The sequence below is a fragment of the Hemibagrus wyckioides genome, linkage group LG09, assembly GCF_019097595.1.
Source record: "Hemibagrus wyckioides isolate EC202008001 linkage group LG09, SWU_Hwy_1.0, whole genome shotgun sequence".
NCBI classification, from domain to species: Eukaryota; Metazoa; Chordata; class Actinopteri; order Siluriformes; family Bagridae; genus Hemibagrus; species Hemibagrus wyckioides.
The window spans coordinates 28,944,393-28,963,634 of NC_080718.1; positions in this window are offsets into that span (position 1 = coordinate 28,944,393).

Sequence of the window (19,242 nt, forward strand, 5' to 3'; positions counted from 1 at the left end):
TCCTGTGTCCTGGGTCTTACAGGGCTAATGATGCTCTGCTCCTGGCTCATTTGTGCTCTTTCATGACCTCCAGGACAGATGGCCTTTCTCGGCGTGTGGTGGTATTGGTATTGCTGTTCCCATAGCATCAGCCATGACATACCATCGAGTTCCCTCGAAAGGGAACTACACCAGGTTACGTATGTAACCCGATTCCCTGAGAAGGTAACAAGGTGCTGCATTGCTAGCCATGCCCCAGGAGTCTATTCGTGCTTCCTTTAGACCTGTAGAAGCTGGAGTAATGTGATGTAGATGCCCTTTTATGGTCTTGCTGGTGCACTCTGCTTTGTCACATGACCTACCCGAGCCAATAAATCAGCGTGATTTCAAACAGAGTTCCAGACACCACTTCCACATAGAAGTGTTCCCATAGCATCAGCCATCTCAGGGAACTGGATTACATACATACACCTGGTGTAGTTTTAACTGGTTATCAGTATCATTTTATTTATAATTATACTATGTGCAATTTATTTATTTATATAGGTATTTATTTCTCATGGCTTCTTCTTCCCATGTTTATAAACCCTAAAATGAAATGATAATGCATGAAATGAAGCTTGAAGCTCAGGAGAATGTGAGAGTCTCACATTATTGTAAACTATTTTCTCTCTCTTCTCTCTCTCCTAGATTATTGTGCCGGTGCGACTGTAGCACCAACAACGGGTAGAGTTCCTCTGTAAACTCCTCAATGACTCTTATCCTGTGTATTCAGCTCTGAGCATAGCGCAGGTTTATATTAACGTATGTTTGTATATTAATACGTTAGCATTTCTGTAGTAACAGCTTGTTCACTGCGACTTCTAACATTAATGCAGCCAGAGTGAAGAGATGTTTATATAACGTGTGGAAGGAGTCTTCAGTGTCAGCGCTTTGTAACAAGTTGTAACTTGTTTTAGGAAAGTTTTACAACATCTTTAGGACAGAGTAATTCCCCCAAACATTTTGAATGCATTTATAAGCTGCATTTTAATGTCTTATTAACTGTAAGAGAGAGAATAAAGTGAGTCTGCTGAAGGAATGACTGTTTACAGCTGCTCTAATGTAAGTGACAACAGGAACTAAATCATTTCACTGACATTCCACAACAGTTAGTGTGACTTTAAATGGAGAAAATTTATTACATGTAGTTTAAAAAATAAATAAATATAGAAATAAACAAACAAACAAATAACTGCAGGAGGTTTCGTTAAACTTCACATTTGTCGAGTAAGAAATCACATTCCTGTTCTTCACCTGCTGATCAGTGACATCATTACACCTGTAAGCTAGCTTCATGACACTATGCTAAGCTGATTTTTCCTCTCTTTTTGCTGCTCTTTAGTATGGAGTCATGCTGTGACTCTATTCATGTCTACAACAGTCCAACTGCACATGTAGCGGTTGTTCTTCTGTGTTATGTTTCAGTGTTTATAAAATTTTTTTTAAAAATTCTCCACACAAATCTGCTTGTGCCAAAGGTGATTTTATTGCAGTGCTTTCTCTCTTTCTCCTCTCTGTGCAGTAAAACATACAAACAGACAAGCACTGTTATCTGCAACACTTTCTCTTTTGCCTCTCCTCTCTAATAACATTGCAGAAAAGAGCTGCACACACACACTTAATAAATAACTACACACTTAAATAAATACCCCCCCCCCCAAAAAAAATCAATCAAAATAAAATATCCCCCCTCCAGAATAATAATTAAAAATAAAATAAAGTAGAGTAATTATCTATTAAATTTATACTTACTATTAAATAACTATTAAACTAGTAAATTTATAATCTGGTGTAACAACATACCCCTGCTACACACAGCATTCACTTTTGGGCTCTGTGACAGAAAATCAGATTGCTTTATTCAACTCCAGCTCCAGATACATGACAGTCGTTTTCTCCACTGACGGCAGCGTGACTGGACAAGGCTTTCGGGCTCAATGGTCTTTCAAATGTATGTATTCGTTCAGATTATTTTAATTTAGTTTGGGGTTGTGTTTGTGTGAGCAAAGCTAATCTTTCCAATTAGCATACATTAACCTCCTTGTTGCAATGACACAGCCACATGTCCATATTTGGAGTCATATGCAGTTTCTATATGACTCTAGTATTTGACTGTGTGTATGTGTGTGTGTGTGTGTGTATGTGTGTATACAGCTGCTCCAATGTGCATGGGCAGATGTGGCACCAGCTACAGCAGATGCTCCTGTGAGAGTTCATGTGAACGATACCGAAGATGCTGTCATGATTATTATGGTAACTAACATGAGCAGTTATTATTTATAAATATTTTGTTTGTCTGCCTAAGTGTCTGTCTCTCAATCTGTCTGTCTGAGTAAGCATGCTAGACTTTGGGGTGTGAGATATGTTTATTGTATTTATTTTATTTTTCAGATTACTGTTCCTATGAGAGATCAGCTCCTGTACCAAGTGAGCTCTTTACCTTACCTAGCATCTGCATGTGGCCTGTTTTGCAATTTCAATTTACCTAACCAACTAACTAACTAACTAACTAGCTTGTGGGGGAGTTATTACAGCTCAGGCTTCATCTCCAGCCCTTATTACCCTGATTACTACCATGACAATGCGTACTGTGTGTGGAAGCTTCAGGCTCCTCTCGGTCCAGGAGTTTGTGTCAGACTATTTTCCAAATTTTCATTTCACCATTTATCTGAATTTCCAATTTATCTCTATATTTATCTATGTACATATTTCTGTGTGTGTGTGTGTGTATGTGTGTGTGTGTGTGTGTGCAGTCTGGACCGCTGCTGCAACTGTGATTATGTAAATGTGTATGATGGTCCATCCACTGGGTCCCACTTGTTAGGAAAGCTCTGTCACAATGACACAAACCATCTGGACTTCCAGTCAACCTAGTCTTTCATGACTGTACTGTTCAGGAGCGACAACACCGGGGTTGGGCGTGGCTTTAAAGCCTACTTTTGTTCCTCCCTCAAGCACAGCACAGGTAAGCAGTATGCTACAAGTCTACTGTGGTATTGTTACTCAGTCAAGCCGATTGTCATGGTGTCAGGAAAGAGTGCAAATGCAGGGACTTAATGGTTTTAATAATCAAGATTAATGGGATAAAGATGTATTACAGAAACATGGTAAAAAAAAAAAAAACTTGTAATGGTCAGGTGAGCAAACAGCATAAACAAAGACAAACAAGAAAAAATTAATAGCATACTAGTCCAAAACCAGAGAATCAATTTAACAAATGGCCAAATCTGAGTTCTAGGACAAGTTTCTGGATGACAGAACCCTCCTCTAAAATGCCTTCTCTTTTACATAAAGAGTGATTCTTTTCCTATGTCTACCCACTAAGATGTGGGCCTGGATGACTAGAGTTGCATACATGACTAACACCAAGTACCAACACAATCGTGGAACATTGTGGGTCAGCAACCATCCTTTTGATAGTGGATCAAGAAAGTCCTTAGGAAATGCTCAATCTTTTGATTTGCCCTCTCTACTTGCCCATTAGCTAGAACATCTTAGGCTGAAGTCAATCTTACTGAGAGTTTCTACACAACATCTGTCCAGACTCAGGATATAAACTGAACCCCTGGTTGCCCACTCTTTCCTCAGGGATGCCAGAGTACCAAACCACATGCACTTGAGCCCAAGACATGACGTGTGTAGAATTTCAGTCTCGTCTTGAGATTTTTTGTGGTATCCTGGATTTTCACAAAGTTCTTGATACCTAATTATTTCTTCTAGAGAACAGCCTTATGAGTATCCTGATGAGTGCAACGGATTATCATTCATCTGGAGATCATAAGCTTAAATCCCAATGATGTTTTTTTTACCTAGATTCACCTTCATTTGTACTTGATCTCAACTCCTTAAGACTTGATCTTGTCCTGTCCTAGTCTTAAAATTCTCATGGAGTTGGCAATGGCAGTTTTAAATAAAGCAGAGCCAAACAGACAATTCTGTACTTCATAATGTGTCCAAAATTCAGATGATCAAAAGTCCAGTGATTGAGATCATAGGAGTGCTGGTGACTGCTGAGAGTTTAAAGCCTCTGACATTATGTGTTGACATTATTATTTGTATTATTTTTATGCAGGCAGAGTGAATTGCTCCTCTGACTGGATGAAAATCGCCATCCGGAAATCATATTTGGACTCGCTGGGCTTCAACTGGCATGACCTTTACCTGGATGACCATTGCTGCAGACCTTCAACTGACTACACCTATGTAACCTTCAACTTCCCTCTCAATAGCTGCAGCACCAGGAGAACGGTAATGCTATGCTTCATATGATATCTCATACTATCCAGTGAATTAATGTGCAGTTCAAAATATTTAAAGTGACATGTGCATGTAAACAAGATCAGTTGTATGTATGTGTGTGTGTGTGTGTGTGTGTGTCCGTGTCCAAGTCAGTTCAGTTCTCTGTTGAGACACCTGATTGTCTGAGGGAAGAAGTTGTTAAAAAGTCTGTTTGTGTGGGACTGAATGCTTCGGTACCTTTTTCTTTCATTCACAATGCTGTTTGCTTTGCGGATGCAGCGTGTGGAGTAAATGTCCATAATATAGGTAAGAGAGACTCTTTCTCAGATGATCTTCTCAGCTGTCCTCACTATCCACTGCAGGGTCTTGCGATTCGAGACAATTCCCAAACCAGGCAGTGATGCAGCTGCTCAGCATGCTCTCAATGAGCACTTTTCCGTGGCTTAACTCTGAGACAGAGCACCTGGTCCTCTGGATGAGAGATGGTCTTCCTCGCTGTCACATCATTCTATGTCTCAAACTGAGTGTAGAAGCTGTTCAGCACTTCTGGAAGGGAGGCATCACTGTCACAGGCAGGTGGAGCTGGCCTGTAGTTGGTGATGGACTGGATGCCTTGCCACATGCACAGAGTGTTACCGTTGCTCTGGAAGTGGCCATGGATTCTCTGGGTGTGTGTACACTTTGCCTCCCTGATGGTTTGAGACTGTGTGGCCTGTGCTGTTCTTAGGGAGTCCCTGAATTTTAGCAGCGCATGCAACTTTGCAATCATCCACAGCTTCTGATTGGGTCGTGTGGTGATGGACTTGGAGACGGTCACATCATCAATGCACTTTACGATGTAGCTGGTCACTGATGATGCATATTCCTCCAAGTCTGTGGTATCTGCTGTTGGTTGCAGACTCCCTGAACATGTCATAGTCAGTGCACTCAAAACAGTCCTGAAGAGCAGAGATGGCTCCTGCTGGCCAGGTTTTAACCTGTTTCAGAACCGGTTTTAGATTGTCTGATGAGTGGTCTATATGCTGGAATCAACATAACAGAGATGTGGTCTGAGTAGCTGAGGTGGGGGCGGGGCTCCGCACCGCACACACCAGGAATGTTTGTGTAAACAAAATCCAGCGCGTTCACTCCTGGTTGCAAAGTCCACATATTGATCGAATTTAGGGAGAACAGACTTGAGATTTGCATAGTTGAAATCTCTGGCGATAATAAAAAGTCCATCGGTGGTGAGCATTCTGCAGCTCACTAATAGCTCTGTAGAGCTCACACAGAGCCTCCGTAGCATTAGCGCTGGGGTGAATGTACACTCCGACAATGAATACAGTGGTGAATTCCAGTGGTAAATAAAATGGTCTGCATCTAATAGTCACAAACTCCTCTAGTGATGGACAGTAGCTCGAAACAAGCACAGCACAAGTTCTTGCACCATTCTGTGTTGATGTAAACACACATTCCTGTTGGCACGAAACACAGTAAGCCTGTCTAGCTGAATGGCGGTGTCCAGAACTCTGTAACTGAGCCATGTCTCCTTAAAAACAAAAACACAGCAGTGTCTGTACTCACGCCGTGTAGTTCTCTGGAGTCGGATGTAGTTCATTTTTGTTGTCCAGAGAACAGATGTGGGATAAAAGTATGGAGGGGAGTGCCGGCTGGCTAGGGTTTGTTTTTAGTCTAGCACGGACCTCTTGCCATGTTTCCACCTTCCTGCGCACTGCTTCTGTCGACTCCTTTCCCGGGCATTGGGCAATGCCGAGGACTCGGGGCCTGGTCTCCACAGCAAGCCGAGATCCCAATGCTTTTTCCATAGGTCATCATGCACATTGGCTGGTGCATGATTTCCACACTTTAGTAGTGTCAGGTGATCATACACATGAACACCGTTGTATCTGGTGTCCATGTTCTGTGGTAGTCGGGCTATAAGAGGACAATAGCACCATTTTGGATCCAGATTGGCTGCTGCGTGCTACTGCCGTGCCGCCATCTTGGAATCACAAATGTACATATCAGGTACTGAATTACCCACAATGCACTACATGGCCAAAAATGTGTGGATGGTCAGATGGCAGAATTTTGTGCAGAAGCTTCTAGCTTTTCATTGTAGCTGCTGTTGTAGCTGCTGTAAGACAATAATGTGGACTGGCTGCTGTGCAGGAATTGGAGACCAAATAAAAAAAAAAACATGCATCTTGAGGAAAAATATGTTGTCTGTCAAGTGTTTTTTAAAGGTTTTTTAAATTTTATATGCACTTATTTGTGTGCATTTTCCCCTAGACCCAGAATGGCCGTATTATTTACACCAACAACGTTCAGGCAGCTCAATTGCCAGGCGAGATCACACGACGTAATAGACACTTCTTGATGTTTGTGAGCTGTGTGATGGCTCATGATTCTTCAGTCAAGACACACTATGAAGCCAATGACATTTCAAATGCAAACATCACTGGAACGGGTCTGTTCAACACCACCATGGCCTTTCACCCGTCCAGCAGCTTTTCCTACCCCATCACAGAATTTCCTTACAGAGTGAACCTCAGTCAGCAACTGTATATCCAGGTGACATGCAACACCTCAACACCTGTCTGGCCTCCCCCAACAACAGTTTTAAAATCCGCAACTATGACCTTATTTGCAATGGGTACACACACACTCATGCACAAACAAGCACAGCACTGATAGTACACACATGATTACAATATTTTTCTATCTCTATAAACCAACAGCTCCCTCAGAGGACCCAACTTTTGAAGGCAACACAAACAATAATGTGAGCATGCATAGCTGAACATCACGATGAGGGATATGGTAGCTTAGTGGTTAAGGTGTTGGACTACTGATCGGAAGGATTATGAGTTTGAATCCTAGGTTCAACAAGCTGCCGCCCCTGAGCAAGGCCCTTAACCCTCAATTGCTTAGTTGTATAAAATGAGATAAACTGTAAGTCGTTCTTTATAAGAACATCTGCGAAATGCAAATGTACTCAGGACTAAAGATGGGAATTACACTTGCCTCAACTTTTACTCCCTACCAGCAAGGACAGGCATAGTGAGTCAGGAATGATTATATTGAATGTTGCAATAAAGTCAACTAGGACCTCAAGACAGGCAGTCAAGGTGCTGGGGAAAGTAATGTAACCCCAGGTGGACTACATTATCAAACAACCTGCTGGTTGTATAGATTTACTGCTGTGTCCCTCCTGTTACCTCCTACTTGTTAAGAAATTAGTGATGCTACAACTCAGCAGACATGGAACAATGGAAAAGTGTAGTGGAAAGGATTCGTAATGATTGTATTGAAGGTTGAGCTGAAGTCTACAGATAGGACCCAAGTCTGCCTGGACAGCAGAGTCAGTAATTCCTCTAATTTGTGATGTTATGCAGGCCTTTCCATGCAGACACTAGACCACACATTAATTCTTAGCTTTTCTGAGTATTCTCCTAGAGCAGAGGTGTCCAATCTTATCCAGAAAGGGCCAGTGTGGGTGCGAGTTTTAATTCCAACCATGCAGAAGCCACACCCCTTATATTATATTGAAAGCCAAGGTCTGATTAAACATTTGGCATCAGGTGTGGTACCTCCTTGATCAGAAGGAAAACCTGCACCCACACCAGCCCTTTGCAGAGACACCCCTGCTCTAGACAATGAATCTTTAGTCTGGGAGCTCTATAAGGCCAAGTAGACCACAAATTCATCCATAAGTGAAACAGACAGGTTCAACACCATCATTGACTTTTAGCCTTGCTTCTCCTAACCTCCCACTGGATACAGCAACTTCTCCTACCCTTCCACTGCATAAAGCAACTTCTCCTACCCTTCCACTGTCTAAAGCAACTCATCCTATCCTTCCATTGGCTAAAGCAACTTCTACTCCTACCCTTCCACTGGCTAAAGAAAAACTTCAAACTTTCACTGGCTAAAGCAGGTTTTCCTATACCCTTCCTCTGGCTAAAACAGTTTCTCCTACCCTTCCACTACCTAAAGCAACTTTCCTACCCTTCCACTGGCTAAAGCAACTGCTCCTTCTACCCTTCCACTGGCTAAAGCACTTTCTTCTGCCCTGCCACTGGCTACAGCAACTTCTCTCATTCAGACCAGTGCTTTTCTCTGATCCTCTAGTGAGGCATCACTACATATAATAGGACATGCAACATGCTGTCTCTATTTATTTATTCTATATTTATTTCTATTATTGTCTTTATCATTTCAGGTGTGGGAGAGATAGCACGGTATACATATATAGGAATGGAGATCGTTACTTTGCTCAGTTCAGCTTCTATGCATTCATGTTCCTGTGCACACACAACCAGGTGTTCTTCAGGTGCGACGTCGTAATCTGCACTGATAACTACTATGGCTCACGTTGTCGCCAAGGATGCCATAATCGCAAGAAACGAAGCTCGAGCTCTGATCACGACACTGAGGTTCTCACCCTTGGGCCAATCATACTGAAAAGTCAGAGGTCAACTTACAAAACCTTTTCTGTTCAGAAGGCAGAGCAGAGACTATGAAAGACTCTTATTATACAAGTGAAAAAGACAATCCCGTAATTTTGTAGCAAAACCACATGGTGGATGGAAATTTAAGTAGATAGATAAATATAAATATATAATAATAATATAAAATATTACACAATATAGCAGAATATAACAATATAAGAAAATATAGCAGAAATATATTAAATACAGAGATTTTGGAATAAATATGGAGAATGTGATATACATAACTTATCAGAAACTGTGATAAACACAAAAACAGAATTATAATGTATTTAAAACATTTTATATATTTATAGATCCAGAGGAAGCTGTGGTCTAAAAGAAGGATGAGGAGTGAACTCACAATACCTGATCATTTAATCACCTAATTGTAGATAACACTGAATCATATACTAACCGTCCGCTATTAAAGCATTCTTCAAAGGCAGGCTGGTTTGGTGTAGTTAATCAATAACAGAATGGTGTAATGAAGCAGAGCCTGAGAGACTTTTATCCATATAGAGTTACATGAAAACACTGCATATCAACAAAACAAGTTAGCTCCTGTTCTCACTTACAAACAGTCCTGATCTGGAGAAGTACTACAAAAGAAACCACAGCTTGTCATGTTACCAGAAATCACTGTGTATGTTGTGTTTATTGTTATCACTGTGACTTGTCTCAGAATATGGTGTCAATTCCACACCATTAGTATCATAGTCATAAAAATATAATATATATAATACACATATATAATAATACAACCCCTGGCCAAAAGTATGGAATCACTACTCTTGGAAGATGTTCATTCAATTGTTTAATTCTGTAGAAAAAAAAACTATTTTCATTTAATATTCCAATCTTCTGGCTTTATGAAACACTTAAAAAGATAAAAAAGAAAGAAAATTGTAGTCAATTGCAACTTTTTTTACAGATCAAACAGAAGAAAAAAATATGGAATCACACAATTCTGAGGAAAGTTTTGTAAGTGTTTCATAAAGCCAGAAGGTTGGAATGTTAAATGAAATAGTTTTGTGGCATGTCTGTGATTGTTTTTTTTTCTGCACAATTAAACAATTGAATGAACATCTTCCAAGAGTGGTGATTCCATAATTTTTGCCAGGGGTTGTATAACCAAAATTTCTTAACCCAGTCCTCTACCAATCTTACCCCCTTCCAATGTGTACTGGGCTATCAACCACCCCTCTTTCCCTGGTCAGGAGGAAGTTCGAACATCGCAGCGGTCAACAAATGAAGAGAGGTCTGGGAAAGAGCTCATGTGTAACGATGCTTGCAGAACCAGAGCACCAGAGGGAGCCATCACCCGAATATTGACATTTGCGAACTCACTTCCTGTCTTACTCGGGTATTTAAGCAGCACGCTGCCTATTGTTCCCTGCGAAGTATTGTTCTCTCCAGTGGATTACATACCAAGCCTTGTTTATTGTTCCTGATTGCCTGCTACGTGTATGATCTTTGCCTGTTACTGTTTTCTACGAGTCTCGGTTTTGCGGTTTTGGTTTCTGTTCGCTAGTTCTTGATTTTCCGGTTTTTGACCCTTTCGCTTAGCCATATCGATTCCGATTCTTGCCTGCCGTTTTGTGAATAAAGATCTGCATATGGATTCTACTACGCCTGCCTCGAGTGCATCCTTACAGAATACTTCGCCTTCAGAGAATCCAGCGGATCCTCGTGCAACCTTAGTTCGCCAAAGACATATGATCCGGTTCTACCAGGACCAGGTGGAGGCGTTAAAAGCCACCAACGCGCTACTACGACAACGACAATCTCCCGCCGCAGCTCCAGTTCCGCCTCCGCGCAGTGAATTTCCATGCTTCGCACTGCCAGAAAAGTTTGATGGTGCCGCGGATCAATGCCGGGGTTTCCTGCGCCAGTGTGATAACTTTTTCGCTCAACAGCCGGAGGTATACTGCAGCGATAGCGTCAGATGCGCATTCCTTTTATCTCTGCTGACGGGCAAAGCGCTGGATTGGGCTTCGGCTGTGTGGGATTCGGATCCTCAGGTCCAGACCTCAGCTGATTACTTCGCGAATCTGATCAGGGAAGTGTTTGAGTATCCAGCAGGAGGTAAAGACATTTCTGTCCTATTACTGGAATTACGCCAAGGAACTGATACAGCTGCTGATTTTGCTATTAAGTTCCGCACGCTCGCTGCTCAGTCAGGCTGGAATGAGGCGGCATTAATAGCGGTGTTTCGGGAAGGACTTACTAGAGAGCTGAAGGCGGAAATGGCGTGCAGAGACACTGATGTTACACTCTCCCAGTACATATCCACTGCTATTCGCCTTGACAACCTGCGGTGCCAGCATCGTACTCGCACCCCCACACCTCGTTCCTCACCACGTTGCACTATGGAATACCACATCCCAGAGAGAAGTCGTGAAGCTGGTTTCTAAGGTTTCTCTTCCTGCCTACGTCCTTCACAATGACTCTCGTTTTTTTCGTCACAGCACTGGTTGACTCCGGATCAGCAGTGAACCTGATAGACAGCAACCTGGTCCGTGAGCTCGGCCTATCTACTATCCCATGCACTCCGCCGTTAAAAGTCACTGCCATAAATGATCAGCCCATTGGGGAGGGCCTTCTTACTCACCACACACCTCTCATAGAGGTACAGATCGGATTATTTCACAGAGAAAGACTGAGATTTTTCGTTATTTCCTCACCATCAAACCCTGTCGTCCTAGGCCTTCCCTGGCTTCAACTTCATGACCCGGACATTTCATGGAAGGAGGGGGAATTAAAAAAGTGGTCTACCTTTTGCCTAGAGAACTGTTTTTGCAACCCGATAACCCGTCCATGCCTTTCCACGTCTATCGAAAGCCCCGAATCATCGCTCCAAGTCACACTCCCTAAAGAATACCAAGATTTCCAAGAGGTCTTCAGTAAAGAAAAGGCTGCCAGATTACCCACACATCAACCCTGGGACTGTGCCATTGACCTTCTTCTGAACACCACGCCACCTAAGAATCGTATTTACCCCCTGTCACTTCCTGAAAAGCTTGCTATGGAGGAATATATTGAGGAAGCCCTTGCAGCTGGATACATCTGCCCGTCTACCTCACCAGCGGTGGCAGGGTTCTTCTTCGTAGAAAAGAAGGACGGCGGCCTTCGACCCTGCATTGACTTCCGAGGCCTGAACGCAATCACAGTCCCGTATCCTTACCCTCTTCCCCTGGTTCCCGCAGCCCTCGAACAGTTACAAGGAGCCAAAATCTTCACCAAGCTTGACCTGCACAGCGCCTACAATCTCATCCGGATAAAGGAGGGCGACGAATGGAAGACGGTGTTTCACACAACACATGGACATTACAAGTATCTGGTCATGCCATATGGACTCACGAACGCCCCCGCTGTCTTCCAGTCACTTATCAATGAAGTGTTCAGGGATATGCTAAACAAATTCGTCATTGCTTACATAGATGACATCCTCATATATTCCACCAGCCTAGATCAACACGTTTCTCATGTTCGTGCTGTCCTCCAACGCCTCACCAACCACAATCTCTATGTCAAACTGGAGAAATGTGAGTTTCACCGTTCCACAGTAACATTTTTAGGATATGTAATCTTGCATGAAGGAGTGGAAATGGATAAATCGAAAGTGTCCGCCATTACATCCTGGCCCGAACCTTCCTCCATCAAGGGTTTGCAACGCTTCCTTGGATTTGCGAACTTTTACAGGAGATTCATCAGGAACTACAGTACCATTGCTAGCCCAATGACTTCACTGCTGAAAGACAAGCCCAAGAAATTAAAGTGGACTGATCATGCCAGAGCTGCTTTTCAGAAACTTAAGAAAAGTTTTTCTTCCGCTTCGATACTCCATCATCCTAACCCTGAGCTGCCATTCGTAGTGGAGGTGGACGCTTCGAGCTGTGGGATAGGGGCTGTGCTTTCTCAATGTCAACCTGAGTCCGGAAAACTGCATCCTTGTGCCTTTTTCTCCCGAAAGCTCACACCGGCCGAAATTAACTATGAAGTAGGGAACCGGGAACTACTATCGATAAAGGCTGCCCTGGAAGAATGGAGGCACTGGCTCGAAGGGGCCCGCCACCCATTCCTGGTCCTTACCGATCACAGAAATCTGGCCTATCTTCGGGAAGCCAAGCGTCTCAACCCACGGCAAGCTAGGTGGGCTCTATTCTTTACACGATTCAAGGTTTCAGTCTCCTACCGCCCCGGGTCTAAGAATGGGAAAGCAGATGCCCTGTCTCGAATTCATGAAACCCTGAAGCCACCATCCAGCCCAGAGCCTATCCTTCCACCATCTGTCCAAGTAGCTCCTGTGCAGTGGGACCTGATGAGTGAAATCGAACGGGCTCCATCGACAGAGGCTCCTCCCCCAACATGTCCACCGACCAAAGTTTATGTACCCACAGGTTTCCGCCAACAAGTGTTACGATGGACCCATGAGAGCCTGAGTTCAGGACCCCCCGGCACCCGTAGAACCATTCAGCTGGTACGACAAAGATTCTGGTGGCCATCGCTCAACCACGATGTCAAGGAGTTTATCCGTTCCTGCTCGGTCTGCGCACAGTCCTGAACGAGCCGTCAGCTACCAGAAGGTCTACTTCAACCACTGCCAGTTCCACGCCGACCCTGGTCTCACATCTCAGTAGACTTTCTCACAGACCTCCCTGTCTCTCAAGGTTTCACCACAGTCATGGTTGTAATTGACCACTTTTCCAAGTCCTGCAAGTTAATCTCCATGAAAGGTCTGCCTACTGCCATGGAAACAGCCACAGCCATTTTCCAAAACATCTTCCGTCACTATGGTTTACCCGAGGACATTGTTTCTGATTGCGGCCCACAGTTCACATCTCGTGTGTGGTCGGAGTTTTGCAAACAACTCGGGATCAATGTCAGCCTCAGCTCTGGGTATCACCCCCAGTCCAATGGCCAAGCGGAGCGGCTTAATCAAGAAATTGGGAGGTTCCTAAGAACATACTGCAGCCGTGAGCAACACCGTTGGAGTGAGTTTCTCCCCTGGGCTGAGTATGCCCAAAACTCGTTGCGCCACTCCTCGACTGGCTTAACTCCCTTCCAATGTGTATTGGGCTATCAACCTCCGCTCTTTCCTTGGTCCGGGGAACCCTCGGATGTGCCTACAGTTGAAGACTGGTCAAGACATAGTCAGGAGGTCTGGGAAAGAGCCCATGTTCGTCTCCAGAGAGCGATCCGATGACAAGAGATCCAAGCTAACCGGCGTCGGCGTCCCCACCCAGCTTACCAAATGGGTCAGAAGGTGTGGCTTTCTACTAGGAATATAAAACTAAAACTTCCTTGTCATAAGTTAAGCCCCAAGTTTGTTGGCCCGTTTAAAATTCTACGCCAAGTTAATCCAGTTTCTTTCCGCCTTGAGCTTCCAGCATCATATCGTATCTCGCCTACCTTCAATGTGTCTTTACTCAAGCCCTTCCACGAGCCTCAAACCACCGGCCCCGCTATCACTGAACCTCCCCCACCACTGGACATTGATGGCTCCCTTGCCTACCAGGTGCGCACCATCCTGAATTCCCGTCTTCGAGGTGGCCGCCTTCAGTATCTGGTGGATTGGGAGGGTTACGGCCCAGAGGAGCGTTGTTGGGTTAATGTCAGGACATTCTCGACTCCTCGCTCACTGAGGAATTCCATCTGAGCTTCCCGAATCGACCTGCTCCTCGTCCACGGGGGCACCCGCGTCAACGAACACCTGGACGTGTTCCTACAGGGGGGGGTTCTGTAACGATGCTTGCAGAACCAGAGCGCCAGAGGGAGCCATCACCCGAATATTGACATTTGCGAACTCACTTCCTGTCTTACTCGGGTATTTAAGCAGCACGCTGCCTATTGTTCCCTGCGAAGTATTGTTCTCTCCAGTGGATTACGTACCAAGCCTTGTTTATTGTTCCTGATTGCCTGCTACGTGTATGATCTTTGCCTGTTACTGTTTTCTATGAGTCTCGGTTTTGCGGTTTTGGTTTATGTTCGCTAGTTCTTGATTTTCCGGTTTTTGACCCTTTCGCTTAGCCATATCGATTCCGATTCTTGCCTGCCGTTTTGTGAATAAAGATCTGCATATGGATTCTACTACGCCTGCCTCGAGTGCGTCCTTACATCATGTCTGCTTCCAGAGAGCCATTTGATGCCAGGAACACAAAGCAAACCATTACAGATGTCCTCACCCTCTATATCAACCAGGCCAACTGGTTTGGCTATCCATACAAAACATAAAACTCAAACTGCTATGTAAAAAGCTAAGTCCCAGATTGAAATCTAATTTCAAATTCAAATTCAAATTTTATTTATCACATACAAAATCATACACAGTATGACATGTAGTGAAATGCTTTTTTTCAGACTGTCCTTGTTCCAAGAGAAAGAAGAAATTATGTGGCTCAGGGCTGTGTGATGGAGGTGTGCAATGGTGTCCTCAGTAGATCGGTTGGGCCGGCACGCATACTGTAGGGGGTCCAGGGTGACAGGTAGGGAAGAAGTGATGGAGTCTCTTAAGTCTTTCAAAAGCACTTAATCACTACCAAGGTCAGAGCTACTGGACGATAGTCATTGAGGCAGGCGGGCTGGGGTTTCTCGGGGAGAGGAACAATAGTGGACTGTGAAGCATGTTGAGATTATAGAATGTTCCGGGGAGAAGTTGAATATTCCAGTGAACACAGGTGCAAGCTGGTTGGCACAGGCCTTTAGGATCTGACCCGTGATGCCATCTGGTCCTACTGCCTTCCTGGTGTTCACTTTTTTGAATGCTTTTCTCATGTTATGCTCTGAAATGATGGATGCGTTTTCCTCTCTGCCATTCTCCATGTGCATGTTGCTTGTCGCGCTGTTAGTGCTGCTAACGCCATTAGTGCTGTGAGCTGCAGCCTCGAAGCAAGCATAAAAGGTGTTTAGCTCGTCTGCCAGCGAAGTGTCTGCGTTCTGGAAGATGGTGTTCTTTAGGCCATTATTGTCCTTAGTCCCTGCCACAGACTCCTAGAGCCACTTTGATAAAATTGTGACTTTAGTTTCTTTCCATATCGCCTCTTTACCTCCTTCACCACTCTGCACACACTGTAGGATGCAGCTTTATACTCCATGTTTCCACTGACGAGCCCCGTGTTGTACGTGGCGGAGCGGGATCTCAGGGCATCACAGCTTCTGATTGGGAAATGTTCTGATGGTATTTTTGAGAACTGTATCACCTGCTAGTTTCCCGATAAATCCCACAACCGCTTTGGTAAACTCATTGACATCATCACAGCTGCACCTAATCACGTCCCAGTCTGCGTCATCCAGAGTGTCTTGTAGAGCGGCCATTGATTGGTTTGTGTGACCTGTGTGACCTCCCGCTGAACCGGGTCTTCCTGCTTTAGCCTTTGTTTATATCTAGGCATGAGGAAGATGACAACATGGTCCGAATTCTCCAACGGTGGACGTGACTGTGCTTTGTAGCTGTCCTTGAACTGTGTCAGGAGATGCAGGTTCAGGTGCCAGCTGTTTAATTTTATCTTTGTTCAGGAAAAAATGGTGATATACCTGAGCCCAAAAAGCAAAATAGCACAAACACTGACTGTGACAGAATTTTCAACAGGTTGATTAAAAAAAGAATTTTAATTGATTTTAAATTTTTACAAAACATAAATGACTTGAATCTGTTTGAATCCGTGTGGTGCTGTGAGTATTATGTTTATCCAAATGTATTGAATTTTAATATAATTAATATTAAATAAATAATGTATTTATTTATTTATTTATTAAGTCACTCTTGTGCAAATAAAGGATTGTAAAAGTCTCTCTCTGTCTCTGTCTCTCTCTCTCTCTCTCTCTCTCTCTCTCTCTCTCTCTCTTTCTCCACTTTTATTTTTACATGTCCTGTCTTGCTGCTGTTGTGCCCAACATTTGATCTGTTCTGTTCATTCAGTTATACATTCGGAACAACAAAATACCATGAATTCCACAAAGGAAATATTTTAATATGTTATTGTTAAATCATACACCACAGTGCTGTTGAGAAAACAGCAGCTCTGATAATAGCACAGGTTTATATTACTGCGTTTCTATAGCAACAGCTCATTTACAGTGTGCAGTGGACTCCACATAAACATTATTTTAGCAGCTGTTCAGTGTCTGATATGTGGAAGTTTTCTGTAAGGAGATGTTTGTTTATTCATTTGATTTTATAGAAGGACTTTTACAGCATCAGAGCTTTGTAACAGTCATAAGTAAAACGTTAAAGATTCAGACTTCCAAACATGCTGAAAACAAATTATTTATATTTGCATTTCATCCAGAGCGAATTACATTTTACCTCATTTTTATACAGCTGAGAGTTAAGGGCCTTGCTCAAAAGCCTAGCAGTGGCAGTTTGGTGGACCTGGACAAACTCAAAACCTTCCCATCAGTAGTCTAACACCTTAACCACTAAGCTACCCCATCCCCCATTATAGGATAATGTGAAATAGCAAATAGGGAAAAAATGCCATATGAATCAGTAATATGTATATTTTTAGTCAAATTAACGCTGATTAGGTCGTGAAAGTGATTGTGTTCCAGTGCAGTTTGAGTGGAACAAAGTGACAGTCAAATGCAATGCAAAAATCTGCCAAAAAACCCCAAAACCTTTTCAGTGTTCTTACTGTATAAAATTCAACACTATACACTATATTGCCAAAGGTTTTGGGATAACCTGCAAATGACTGAATTCAGGTGAATTCTCTAAAGTTCCTCCAACCCCAACTTGCTCATCCATGTCTTTATGGACCTTGCTTTGTGTACTGGTGTGCAGTCATGTCGGAACAGGAAGGGGTCATCCCCAAACTGTTCCCACAAAGTTGGGAGCATGAAATTGTCCAAAATGTCTTCGTATGAAGCTGAAGCATTTCACTTCCTTTCACTGGAACTAAGGAGCCGAGCCAATAATAAAATCTTTAAAAAAATAAAAATAAATTAATTCAATTCAATTAAATTTATTTGTATAGTGCCTTTTACAATGGACATTGTCTCAGTACAGCTTTACAAAAGAAGAGAAGCAGAGAAAGGAGAGGAAAATATTAATAAATTATTAAACTATTTTATCCTTATTTTGTTTTATCCCTAATGAGCAAGCTTGTGGCGATGGTGGCAAGGAAAAACTCCCTGAGATGATATGAGGAAGAAACTTTGAGAGGAACTAGGCTCAGAAGGGAACCCATCCTCATTTAGGTGACACTGGACAGTAAATAATGTAACTGTAACTGATTAATGTCCTTTCTACAACAGCAATCAATGGCCCATGAGGAACTATTAGGTCAGTGTAGTTTCTGAGGTCATAATAGATACTAATTCCTTGCTGTCACAAGCTGACAGATGAAATGGCAGATCTGTTATGGTGTGAAAGTCCCCAAGTGGCTCTGTCCATGGCTGTCTCCTGGGTCACAGGCTGTCCACACAGATCCATCCACAGCATCAGTGAGCACCACCAGGTGAAGAGACTCTGACCAGGGGTAGAGGCAGTGGTCACACTGGAAACTGGCAAACACTGGGAGCTCAGGAGTGGGGTGTATAGCTCGATAGAGAAAGATATTAACTATGCTTCTGATCATGTGAAAAACCCAAATTAAGCTTTAGGTTTACATGCACGCCAGTCTTTTGTACTGCAGACCAGTTAAACGGGATATAAATATAAATCCCATTGTATATTACTTAATCCTGCTACATATAATGTGTGGAATCCAGTCAGGTGAGATTGATAAGTAATATAAAACCCCAGCACCTGCTCCATTCCCACAGTTCTGTTTTGTTTAAAGCATAATCCATGTGATTAGCATCATAAGGAAGTGTTTTACTTTTACTCTTTTGTCTCTATATAAACCTCTAGAGAGACAGAAAGACTGCAGATAAGGAAAGATGGAGTTTGGATTCGTGATATTTCTGCTCGGCTCTGCTCTTTTCGGGCTCGGCTCCGGTTTTACCACACGTAAGAAACTCAAATGAGAAAAAGATTTAATTTCCATGAACCTTTTGAGTTCCTTGCTTTAGACTTTATTCGTTGTTTATTGTCAGTATAATGACATCATTTATCATTTTTAAAAAATCTTTGACATTTTATTTTATTTTATTTATTGTTCTTTTCCGGTAGCAGCTCAATACTCCTGCCGGTATAACTGCGGCTACAATTTCAGCTCATGTTCCTGCACCAGCTCCTGTCAGTTCTACGGAAACTGCTGTCGTGATTATTACGGTGAGAAAAACAAAATAATATGTACTTTCTTTTTTATGTAAGCTATACAGTATTTGTATTAATAATCTAACTGCAGTCAGGATTAATACAAAGAGACTAAAACAGTAGTTAATGTAAGCTGATAATTTGGTTAAAGTTAGCTATATGAATATTTAATAAATGATGATGCATGAAATGAAGGTTGTAGCTCAGAAGAATGTGTGTGTCTCACACTACAAAGAGGAAAAAAGTATGTAGGATGTTTAATGTAAGATTGTGTTAACTTTTTTTTGTTTTGTTTGAATCTCTCCT